Source organism: Mustela nigripes, chromosome 1 (genome assembly GCF_022355385.1).
Source record: "Mustela nigripes isolate SB6536 chromosome 1, MUSNIG.SB6536, whole genome shotgun sequence".
In the NCBI taxonomy this organism is placed as follows: Eukaryota; Metazoa; Chordata; class Mammalia; order Carnivora; family Mustelidae; genus Mustela; species Mustela nigripes.
In genome coordinates this window covers 183,978,364-183,990,469 of record NC_081557.1, presented here as the reverse complement: position 1 = coordinate 183,990,469, position 12,106 = coordinate 183,978,364, and the positions used below count along the sequence as shown (strand labels likewise).

The following is a 12,106-nucleotide window of genomic DNA, read 5'->3' as shown; positions in this document are numbered from 1 at the left end:
AGACTTCTGTTTATTTTGTTCACTAACATATGCTAGTGCCTAGAACTGTACCAGGCACATAACAGGTACTCGATAAATTGTGTTGAATGAATGAATGAGGATAAAAGAAGGAGAACAAATGAAAAGAATAAGGTCTGATATTTGACAATGTTAACTAAAGTTAGGACTTCAGTCCTAACAATTTATTCTTTGACTAAATATGGCCTTTATGCCTTAGAACAGATGCTGTACTTAACTCTGGTAGAATATTAAGGCTTACCAAAAGCTAAAAAAACAACTATCCCACAAACTTCAGAACCACTAAACTTGTGTGCTCATGTTCTCATCTAGACTCAGTAGAGCTAGCTATGACTACTATTGATTTCAAGTGTACTCTTGGCTAGTCTTCTGCAACACGGGGCTGCATTAAATACCTAGTAACCAAATCAAAATAGTAGAGATTAAGTAGAGATTAGTGCTAAATGGAATGTTAAACAAAGCTCTCAGCTGGGATATTATTTTATATTCCTGAGCGGTTGCAAATAATTCCTGAAAATATTCAAAGTGTGAAGTCAGTCTGTCCTTGGCCTTCCCTTTCTTGACCCCATCACTACCCTGAGCACAGTATCCTGGGGCTCACTGCAGAGGGATCTTGACTCCTGGGCAAGCACGGCTTGTTCCTAGCTCTGAGGACACCATGAAGACTAAGCTCTGCAAAGCTGCAGCTTCCAAATGGCTTTCTGACTGATGAATTCCTGACCAGGGGAGATCTCAGTGACTATGGGGTGCTGGTACTTTTTAAAAGTGCACTGAGTGGATTTATGCTGTTTTCCTAATGCCTCTCAAGGCCTGTCACGTCTGTCAGTCACATCCACCAGCTTCAGCAGGCCTCTGTCACAGAAGTTCAGACCATCTCTAAGTTCTCTTTGAGTATCTCAGGCACCAAGGAAGGATAAGAAGGAAAAGGCTGAAAGTGTAGGGAGAGAAGAGGTCCAAGAATCAAGAATTCTGGGAATACTTTAGCTCAGCTTGATGCTAGGAGAGGATGTGTGCAAGAGAAGAAGAGTTAGAGGAAACTGAAACAGTCTCCAGGAAAATTGGAAGAAGGTCTTGGGAAGGGGGTATGAATTCTGGGAGACAGGCAGAAAGGCCAGGAGGCCAAGGACTCCGAGCTGGTTACTGGATTGGAGATGAGGAAACAGCACAATCAGCTCAGCAGCGGCAGAGGGAGGGAGAGACCATGGCCAGGGTTTGAGACGGGAATTAGAAGCAAGGAAGTGGAGGCACTAGGTATGCCAAACTCTTTGAGAACTTCGGTAGTAAAAAGGAGACAGGTTGTGATAACAACCTAAGTAAAATTTAAAAAGGAACACACTACCCAAAAGGGGATGTAGAACAAGAAATGGTATTTCCAGAGTTAATTTTTAATTTCCTGAGTTCACTGCTGTAACAATTTCAAACCACTCTGGCATATATATCCTGGCATGTGCATGAACTTAATTGTGGAGACAAAATGCAGTAGCAGCTCAGACAGAAACCAAAAATCCTCTGGTTTTTAATGTAAAATCACTAGAATGGTTACATTAAGTCCCCCTCAAACTTCTAATCACCCCGAAATTTCAACTCTAACGTAATGCTGAAAGGTCTTTCCTTCAATGGGTAAAGGACAGGTGCGCTAAAATGTAGCTCAAAAAAGTTTGTTGAATGAACATTAGCACAAAAAAATTTAGTAACACGTACAATAATGATTATTCAAAAACTTCAGATCTTCTCCACTGTCAAATAATTTTCCTTTGTATTCATGTTTTATTTGTTTTACCTTAAGTCACCCCCAATCATGCTGACATCTACTACTGATGATTATATTAGACCTAAAAGTGTTCTTAAACAAATGAAAAATACTGACTTCCATTCCTGAAAGCCCTGCTTCCAATTTTCAGGAGGAAATTAAATAATGTATAAATCAAATACTGGGCCTAAGCCCAGACAGCTGAACATCGTTTTGTCCTTTCAAGGCAAAGAGGAAGTGTCTGCTGCAGCAGAGACATGCCAAGAGAAATAAAGCTTAACCTCAGCCCCATGTGAAAGTGATTTTAGATAATCGGGGGTGTCTGCAAATAGGTTAAAAATGGGACCACATACTAACAGGGAACTTTCCATGGAAGTTAAAAAATGTATCAAGATCTAACCCCCACCCTAAAAACAAAATATGTTGGGAAAATGGCGTGGCCTTAGAAACTCTCTATAAAGGCTGCAAAGGAAACGGAAAGCAGACAGGGAGGAGAGAGCTACAAGTCAAAGGTAAATTAAAACGTGTTTCCGCTTATGAATTACTATAGGCTCAGGATTTGATGTCTTTGTAATTGCAATTACCAAATTCAAAACGATGTCTGTGAGTGAAGGGGAAAAGAGGAAGGGGGGGGCGTGCGGGGAGGAGGAGGGAAAGTGCGTATAAGCATGTGGGTAGAGTGGTAGATGAAATGATTTGGATGGGGGGCCAGTGAATTTCTTCTCGAAAGGGCCAGATAGGAAATGTTTCAGACTTTATTTTTAGAAGACAGTCCCTCCTGTCACTACTTGAGTCCCTCTAGTGTGAAAGCAGCCACAGGCAATATGAAAATGAATGTGTGTAGCTGTGTGCTAATAAAACTTTACGGATGCTAAAATTAGGATTTCATGTATTTTATTATTACTTTTGATTTTTCTTCAAACACTTAAAAATGTAAAACTATTCTTAGCCTATAGGTCTTGCAAAAACAGACTGTGGGACAGATTTGACCTGCACACCATAGTTGGCTGACCCCTGATTTAGATAGTTAACTCCCCATTACACTGAACATTCCTATGAAAATGGGTTTGACTCAAATTTTGGATTCTGAATAAGAGAAACTGATAGTTTTTTTGGTTTGTTTCTTTTCTTTTCTTTTTTCCCAGTAGATGAACAAAAAGATGCTAATAATGGTAGGAAGCATTTGAAAGATAAAGCTGATCTTCTCTAAGCCTATAAAAAAGACAAGTATCTCTACCTTTTTTGTAGCAGAATACTTATACTAGTATGAAATAAAAGTTTATGTAGTAAGAAATTTTGAAGCCAAATGCTACATAACCATTAATATGCAGTATTATTCAGGGATCAAGAATGATAAAACATTATCCCCCTTATCAGAATTTAACGTCTTATAAACATCCTTGGCAGCATAATGCTAGTCTGGAATTATAAGTAAGTTTCCATCATCACCTCTCTGGAAACCAGAGAGCTGGTGACTAGAAGGATTTTCTGGTGGAACATATGCTTTACAGATCACATGGTGATAAAAACTTTATGGAGCATTTGATCTAGACTATCAGAAACAAAGGAATATAAAAGTGCAAGGCATCTATGTTCATAGTTTTTGGAAAGCAAAATTATTTTTATATATTAAATGTTCAGTTATGGAACAGACAACTAACTTTCCCTTTCTGTATTAAAAGATAAAGTCTTGTAAAACATCCTGGTAGCTGTCTCACAACCTTGAACTGGGAAATACGACATCCTTTCTTTTCCCTTTCTGGTCTCTTTCTTCTTCCTTTATTTATTTTTTTGAGGGGGAGGGGTTGGATAATCCCAGTACTTCTCCTTAGTTCTCTGAACAAATGAAGCCCCCTTCTTTAGGAAACTGCTCCGCAACCATTGCAACCCTTTGGTAAGCCAGTCATAGTGCCCTGTCCCTCAGGCCACAAGGGCAGCTGCATGAGACAGCTGGGGCAGACAGGCTGCATCCTAAGGGTAACAAGGATCTGAGCAAGGTTTAAAAGGAACACACTATCCCAAAATGGTTATATAACATGATTATTTCCAGAGCTGTATTTTTATGGACCAATCACCCATGGTGTACAGGATCCTGATCGATGTGGTTAGTGTATACTCACACTCATTAACGAGAACTTGGAGCATACTTTTTTATTTGATGGCAAGTTTTGGGCAGGAATGCAATTCTCCATTATAATATTGTTTGTATAAGGAAATGTAATTCTTTCAACAACGATCTGTTTCATGATGGTCTCCTTTATGGCCCAGTTTCTAGGAATTGACTGTAAGGAAAGAAACTGTTTTAACCATCCACATGGATGTGACTGAGGCTGGAGGAAAGGGAGGACCACAGAGAGTGCAAAGGCTGAGTATATACAACAGGCAGTGGCAATGAGGGCAGGCTCAGCGAGCAGCCTTTTATTTCCTCCCATCCTGCTGCTGCTGCTTCTTTTTTTAAAAATTAATAGACTCTTTTTTTTTTAAAGAGTAGTTTTAGATTCACAGTAAAATTGGGGGGGGGGAGTACAGAGAGCTCCTGTAACTACATACACACAGCATCCCCCATTATCAACATTTTCCACCAGAGTGGTACATTTGGTACAATCCATGAATCCACACTGACAGATCATTGGATCATTAGCACCCAAGGGTCAGTGTTTAAATTAGGAGTCACTCTTCTTGGTGGCGTACATTCTATGGGTTTTGGCAAATGTATAATAATATGCATCCATCATTCTACTGTCATACAGAAGAGTTTCACGGCCTTAAAAAGCCCCTATTCATCCCTCCCTCCCTTATAACCCTGGGCAACCAGTGGTCTCTTTACTGTATCCATAGTTTTGCCTTTTCCAGAATATCATAGAGTTGGAACCATGCAGTATGTAGCCTTTTCAGAATTCACTTCTTTCATTTAGTAATATGCATTCAAGGTTTTTCCATGTCTTTTTTTTTTTTTTTAAGATTTTATTTATTTATCAGAGAGAGGGGGGGGGTAGAGAGTGAGCACAGGCAGACAGAATGTCAGACAGAGGCAGAAGGAGAAGCAGGCTCCCTGCCAAGCAAGGAGCCCGATGCGGGACTCAATCCCAGGACGCTGGGATCATGACCTGAGCCGAAGGCAGCTGCTTAACCAACTGAGCCACCCAGGCGTCCCTCTCCATGTCTTTTTATGGCTCGAGAGTTCATTTCTTTTTTAGTTTGGAGTAATATTCCAATGTCTAAATGTACTAGTTTATCTATTCACCTACTGAAAGACTTCTTGGTTACTTCCATACTTTTTGTGGTCCTTGTTCTTTTATTTTCATTTCTTTCTTTTGCTTTAAAGTCAAAGTATCACAGGTTTCTAGTTATGAAATAAATCATGGGACTAAAAGGTACAGCATAAAGAATATAGTTAATAATATTGTAACAGTGTTGTATGGTGACAGATGGTGAGCACAGCACAAGGTAAAGACTTGTCAAATCACTATGTTGTACATCTGAAACTAAGGTAACACTGTGTGTCAACTATACTCAAATTAAAAAAAAAGTATGCATGATTAATCATACCCAAGAAAATGTTAAAGTATCAGAAGTAGACAAGAGACTTAATTAGCAACCCATAAAATCCTCAAAACAGGTATGAGGAAACTGAGGTCTAGTAGTTAAGTGACTGGCCCGTGGAGGTTTTCCCTTCCTGCTGTATTTGTCAGGGCCCACTGGCAGCCTGCAGGCTAAGATGTGCTGTCTCTGTATTGGGTGTTCACTCCAGGTTTAGCATCCCAAATGTCACTTTTTAAAATAGTTTGCTTTGATAAATCCAGTATTTTAAGTAATAAGACTCATACACCTTTAGAAAATTTATCAGCCATGTATTAGTTCATATTAGAGATAAAATATTCAGGTAATAATTTAGTCCTCACAATGACTCTAGGAAGTAGGTAGTATTACTGTAACCACTCCACATATGAGAGTCATAGGGCTAGGAAGTGTCAGAGATGGGATTCAAATCCAGGTCACCCCTAATTCCCGAGACTGAGCTCTCTATCTCTGCAATACTGCCAACTTGTATATATATTTTATGTACATTTCTTCTAGTTGAAGCTTTAAAAGAAACTGTCCTTTTAATCAGAGACAATATGTATTCAGAATAAGGAAATAATGAAAATGTCAGATTTCTTTATCATGGTCCTAAATCTTGAGGTGTATTTAAGCATCCCCAAGATGCAAGGTGCCATTTATGTAAGAAACAAAGAGATTAAGATTTAAAATTTCCACTTAAAGCTTTAGTACACAAGCCACCCTAATTTGGAAATCTAGCCACTTTTTGGAATGTACATACCCAAGAAAAAGCATCATACTGTACTTATGCATTTATCATATATTTTATATTTTGGTTTCATAAACAAAAATTAAGACATAAGCCAATTAAGTCAGTTAGCTAAGAATGTAAGTCAGATTGCTACAGGTCAGATTTCCTCCAGGTCATCTTCCTGGCTGCAAGAGAGGCTAAACTAATGAAGACACAATTGTAGGTAAAAGCTTTTTAAAAGAATAAGCCAAGGCCAATAGAAGAGGCTACTAAAACTTTATGTAAACACTACTAGCAAACTCATTTGTACTACTTCTAGGGGTCTCATCATTTGGTTTCTGTAAGCTACTTAAGTCATTTGCCAGGTAAGTGAATGCATAGACTCAAGGATAGAAATGGGATATTTTACAAAGTGTCACCGTTTGTGGTTGTTTACATGTAACTGGAACACCATGAGGTAAAAACAAAAACAAAAAAAAGAACAAAACAAACCAAAACACAACACAAGAAAAATAATCATCCAAAGTTCTGTCTGAAGAAAACATACTATGGAGAAAACTAAGGTGGATATAATTCAATTAAAACAGCGGTGTATGGGTTGTTTTTATTTCAACCCTGGAAGGTACTCTGGCAATCTCCTCCTTAGTGAAAATATGACCTTCAGTAAACTTGACTTTGACCAAAATATTTCAGGTAACTCTGATGAGACCCACTGATGGTTCTTCATTCCAAATTATTGCCTCAAGTTCTTTCATGTAAGAATGACATCCTGTCATTACCAGGTGGTCTCTCAATACATGAACTATTCTAATGGGGAATCCAATGATCATTTCCAGATTAAATCAGTGCCTAAAGCAATTGTGCTAGAGAACTGGGTAACAGGATTATGATAGTTTTTTTTTTTAAATGTACTCTTTTATATAATTATTCTGAACCTTGCCTAAACCAGCACTGATCCAAACTTGCTATCATAAAAAAATAAAACTTATACCCAATGTAAAAGGACATAAACAAGGTCTCTTTACTTCAGTGAGTGTCTTGTGCCTGGGACTCAAAGTGTTTGTTAACAGAGTTAAAATTCAATGGTTTCAGATATTCTAAAAAGAACATGTGCTACTTCTTTCCAGAGACAGAGTTTTTAGTGTAGTAAACTTTCACAAAAATGAAATTGCATGCATTCAGTCTTTCACTCATCAGATATTTGTTGAGTACAAACTGTGAGCCAGGCACTGTTAAGTCTTCTCTGATCAATAATTCATTCTAAGATCCTGAAGCTTTAACACTATTACAAAGGTATTCTTTCTGGAAAGTAAGAATGCTTTTCAGATCACTGCAAAAGGTCAAGTATTAACATAATTGAGAGAACCCTTTAAGAACTACATCGAGTTACAGCTAACATACTATATAGAATAATTCTTTGCGATAGTGAATATGATACTAGATTATCAAGTAGGTCAGAATGTAAGAAAAAGCTATAGTAGAAGTTTCATTTGAGCAAATAGGTTGCATGGACAAAGTCACTAACCGGTCCTCACCTAAATACCTAAATAGAAGTATGTAAAACTAAGAGACTGATGGATCATTTGTGACATTAGTATCTTCAGTCTTTCTTATCTAGAAAACAGTATTAATCTATAGTAAAAAAATCCTTCTATAAGTATATGATCATCCACATATAGAGAGCTTCCCTTTTCTCTTTATGCAATAGAGCTATATTAATTAAAATGTTACATAATGGATATTTTCACTTGAGGAGAAATTCCAACAAAATGAAAACTAGTCTAGATGATCAACTCCATTAAGTGGATCCATAGACACCTTGAACTCAGTATATTTACATTTTTAAAATTTGAATTTCTGTATACTTTTTTCAGAAAGAGGCACTGGACAGTAAAGTCCATATATTATACCACACATGGTAAAGGGTAAAACTCAATCTTGTGACAGTCCATTATATATATATGGATTCAGTAATTCTTTGGGTCAGATAAAAGACTCAAGTTGAGGCTTGCAGATCACTGAATCCAATCCCCTTCTTCAACTTTCCAGGCCCCCTACCTATAAAATCATCTATATCTACTATGATCCTTACTACTTTCTCAACAATGGAAGAGAACAGGGCACCCTTCCTTCAGCTGAAGGCCAAACCTTACTCTGTGCTCACAATCTCAGTCCTCTGTGACCTTCCTTCATTAGTTTTTCCCTTCCCCATTTTCTTGCCTGTATATTTTCATTCTCCCTCTGACTCTTCCTCCTCAGCCCATAAACATGCTTGTCTCTCCCATCCTAGTCCCTACCCTATCAATATTTCTTCAGATACCAATCTAATCTCTATCCTTTTTTGTTTAAATTTCTTGTAAGAGATACCTACAGTAATACCTCACTTTCCATTTTCATTTCAGTTTTCCACAATCTAGATTTTGCCCTCACTACTCCTCTGATATTGCTCTCAAGGAAGTCACTAATGACTTTCATATTGCTAAACTCAATAGACCCGAGCCTTTCAGTTGCTTTTGGTAATGATCTTCATCCCATTGGTTTCCAGAACCCATCTCCCTTCAGTCATTTCTGTTCTGTTTCTTAGGTCTATCCTTTGGTTTTAGTGTTCCATATTTCTTTCTCGGACCCTTTACTCTTCTCATTTTATATATTTTACAGTGTAATCTCCTATATTCTCTTGGTCTCATCTCCTAATTTATATGTTCAACTACCACTTGCTGACATCTTTTCTTGGACGATTCAAAAGTCCTTGCTATTGAATATATCCCAAACTGGATATACTACTTTTATCCCCAAACTGGCCTATATTTTCTTCCCTCACTTGATAGTACTATCACAACTCAAGGTACCTACCTGTGAGTCACCTTTGATTCTTTTCTCTAACTAATTAATCCCATAAATCTTGCTTCCTTAGTGCTTTATTCATTTCCCTAATTTCACTATATTTTAACTAATACAAGTTTAGGCTCTAATATTCCTTCATGTGGGCTATTACCTAGGCTATCTTAACTCTACTTTTCGTATCATAACTAGGGATATTTGTTACACCTTCCAGTAGAGCAACTAAGCCAAATATTGTTTTGAGGCTATTCACAGACCTGATCTCAGGATGGATGGGGACAGTACTAGATATTGTAGCCAAAAAGGACAGAGCTGAGTTAATAGTGGGTTAGTATTGAACCTCGGTAACCTCTGAGGCAGAACATCTTGTACTACCATGACCATTGGTTAGGATTAATTGATGATTAACACAACATTAAACAAGCAATTCCACCCAGAGCTCAGACTCTTTAGGAATGTATGTTTGTCTCATGCCAATAGCATAAAAACTCTACTTTGACTTGATGAAATACTAATCAAAACCAAAGAGGAACATGAAGCATCAGTGGAGAAAGTAAGTCATAAATAGTATGGCCCCATTGCCAAAATTACAAGTGTAGCCTTTAGCACTTTGTCCTTGCTTACAGCTATTAGCTATGCTATCCAAAGAAAAATCTTACTCCTTTCCTTTATTTTCCTCTTTTTAAATGATACTTTATCATTAGCTTTTCTTTTATCCTCTTCCTTTCTCTAACCATTATATATAGAGGATACTAGTGATAGTTAAATTTATAATTTAATCCCTAAGTTACAGCATTTTTGTTGTTGTCAAATGATCCTCTATTGATATATTTTCCTTTGTAGTTCTTAACTAGCTGGGCATTCTACTGTACGACTCTTGATGTCATGAGGGTGGCGGCCATCAACATTGAGGCCCACAGGCTGGACGATCTCCAGGATCTCTTTAATGGTTCCAGAGATTTCTCTGGTTAAAGATTGGTGCTGTGTTCATCAGGCAATGTTGACAATCTCATCAAAAGTGATATTTCCACTGTGTTTATGTTTTTCTGCTTCTTTCTGTCCTTGATGCTTCCTTGAGGGCTTTGATAAGCAGGGCAGAGACAGAAGGTACCACTTTAATCAGGGCCTGTCTGTTCTGAATAGTGAATTTCAGTATAATCTCTCCAATCATTGGTTGCCTTGGAGATGTGATTATCAACCTTTACTGAAGACAGACCCAGGGGGCCAATTTGGGGGTCAGGGCAGATGTGGCAACGGTTTCCCCACTGGTGCACCTCAGGTATATGACTTTGATCTTGTTGGGGTCAAACTTGGTATGCATGGTAGAGGGGACTGGTGTCAGATTCCAGATGACCAAATAGAGTTGTACCTAGGCCTCCAAGTCGAAAGCCAAAAGACCTAAGTTATAGCATCTTGCAAGGTTACAGGCAAGATGGACTCATGATGGAGTCACAGAAAGAATGGGAAGAGACTAAGAGGTTATAGACTTGGGAGAATAATGGTCACATAGTATCACTTCTAAATACTACCTTTAGTCAGGGAGGGTAGAGTACATTTACAGTTGTTTACAGAATAACAAGATATTACGTTTCACATATGGAAGTATGGGAAGGTAAGTGTGCCTAATCTATGTATTCAAGAATAGAATAAATATACTTATCACTTATATATGGCCTATCTCACAACATTTTCCTCTTCTCTGGGAAATACCCCTGAAATTAGTCTTCAAACGTATGACCTTGTTCCCCTATCAGAATTACTTAGTCAAGAGGCACACGACTCTGAATGAGCCAATCAGGTTCTTTCTCCAGGGGCTTTGGAACTAAGAGAAACAAAGAAAAGTTGAGGGTAGATGATTCACATTCACAGCTGCAGAACAGTTACAAATTCTGTTGTTAAGGATTGTGGAGTCCTTCTCGTCCCTGATAGTACAAAGTCCTATTCCTTAAATCCTGAGGTGTCATAGTTTATTTTGGAAAATATTCTTTTTTTTTTTTTTAAAGATTTTATTTATTTATTTGACAGACAGAGATCACAAGTAGGCAGAGAGGCAGGCAGAGAGAGAGGAGGAAGCAGGCTTCCCGCTGAGCAGAAAGCCGGATGCAGATGCCGGGGCTCGATCCCAGGACACTGGGATCATGACCTGAGCCGAAGGCAGAGGCTTTAACCCACTGAGCCACCCAGGCGCCCCTGGAAAATATTCTTTGTTTTGTTTAGGCTCAAGTCAGTTCCCGCTGGTATCTTTTACTTACAACAAATAGAAACTTAACCACATATATATATACATATATATGGTTATGTATGTATATAATATATATGTATATGTATATGATGTATATTTATATTATATATGTACATTTACATACATAATTTTTAAAAGATTGCATTTTTTATTTATTTTAGAGAGAGAGGGAGAGAGCAGGGTCCATGCTCATTGGAGCCGAAAGTGGAGCTCAATTTCATGACCCTGACATCATGACCTGAGGCAAAATCAAGAGTCCAAGGCTTAACTGAATGAGCCACCCAGACGCCCCTTAACTACTACATTCTTATACTTGTTGATACAAAAATACCACTTGTTCAGTCTTCAGGCTGAAAATGTTGTCAGTTTTGATGCTTGACTTTTAGTTCTTGTTATTCACCAATTACTAACTTTTATAATTGTTGACATTGACTTCTTTTCTTTCATTTACACTGTCTTCTTTCTACTTTATACCACTTATAGTAGCTTCCTAACCATCTTGTTTCTAGATTAATTTTCCAAAATTAAAGCTCTGACATCATTTAAAAAATCTTCAGAAGTTCTTTAGTTCTTATCTGGTAAATGATAAGCTTCCAGAATGTGCATACTCTAGACACCCTACAAAATACTCCTTACCAATCATTAGAGCCTTAACTCCAAAACACTACACCCATTTCTCACTATGTCTAGGCTCTATTGAATCACATATCCTTCTTTGTTTCTGCCTCTGCGTAAAATGGATTCTCTCCTATAGCCTCATAAAACTAGGCTTTTTTTTTTTTAAGATTTTATTTATTTATTTGACAGAGAGAAATCACAAGTAGGCAGAGAGGCAGGCAGAGAGAGAGAGGGAAGCAGGCTCCCTGCTGAGCAGAGAGCCTGACGTGGGACTCGATCCCAGGACCCTGAGATCATGACCTGAGCCGAAGGCAGCGGCTTAACCCACTACGCCACCCAGGCGCCC

At 38.1% G+C, this 12,106-nt stretch overlaps 1 protein-coding gene and 1 pseudogene across 1 annotated transcript in view; both read right to left on the bottom strand.

The window, feature by feature from the left end:
• Nucleotides 1-12,106, bottom strand: part of AFG2A (AFG2 AAA ATPase homolog A) — a 327,091-nt gene that overhangs the window by 19,663 nt on the left and 295,322 nt on the right. The window lies entirely within an intron of this gene.
• Nucleotides 9,747-10,221, bottom strand: LOC132014428 (large ribosomal subunit protein uL11-like; annotated as a pseudogene).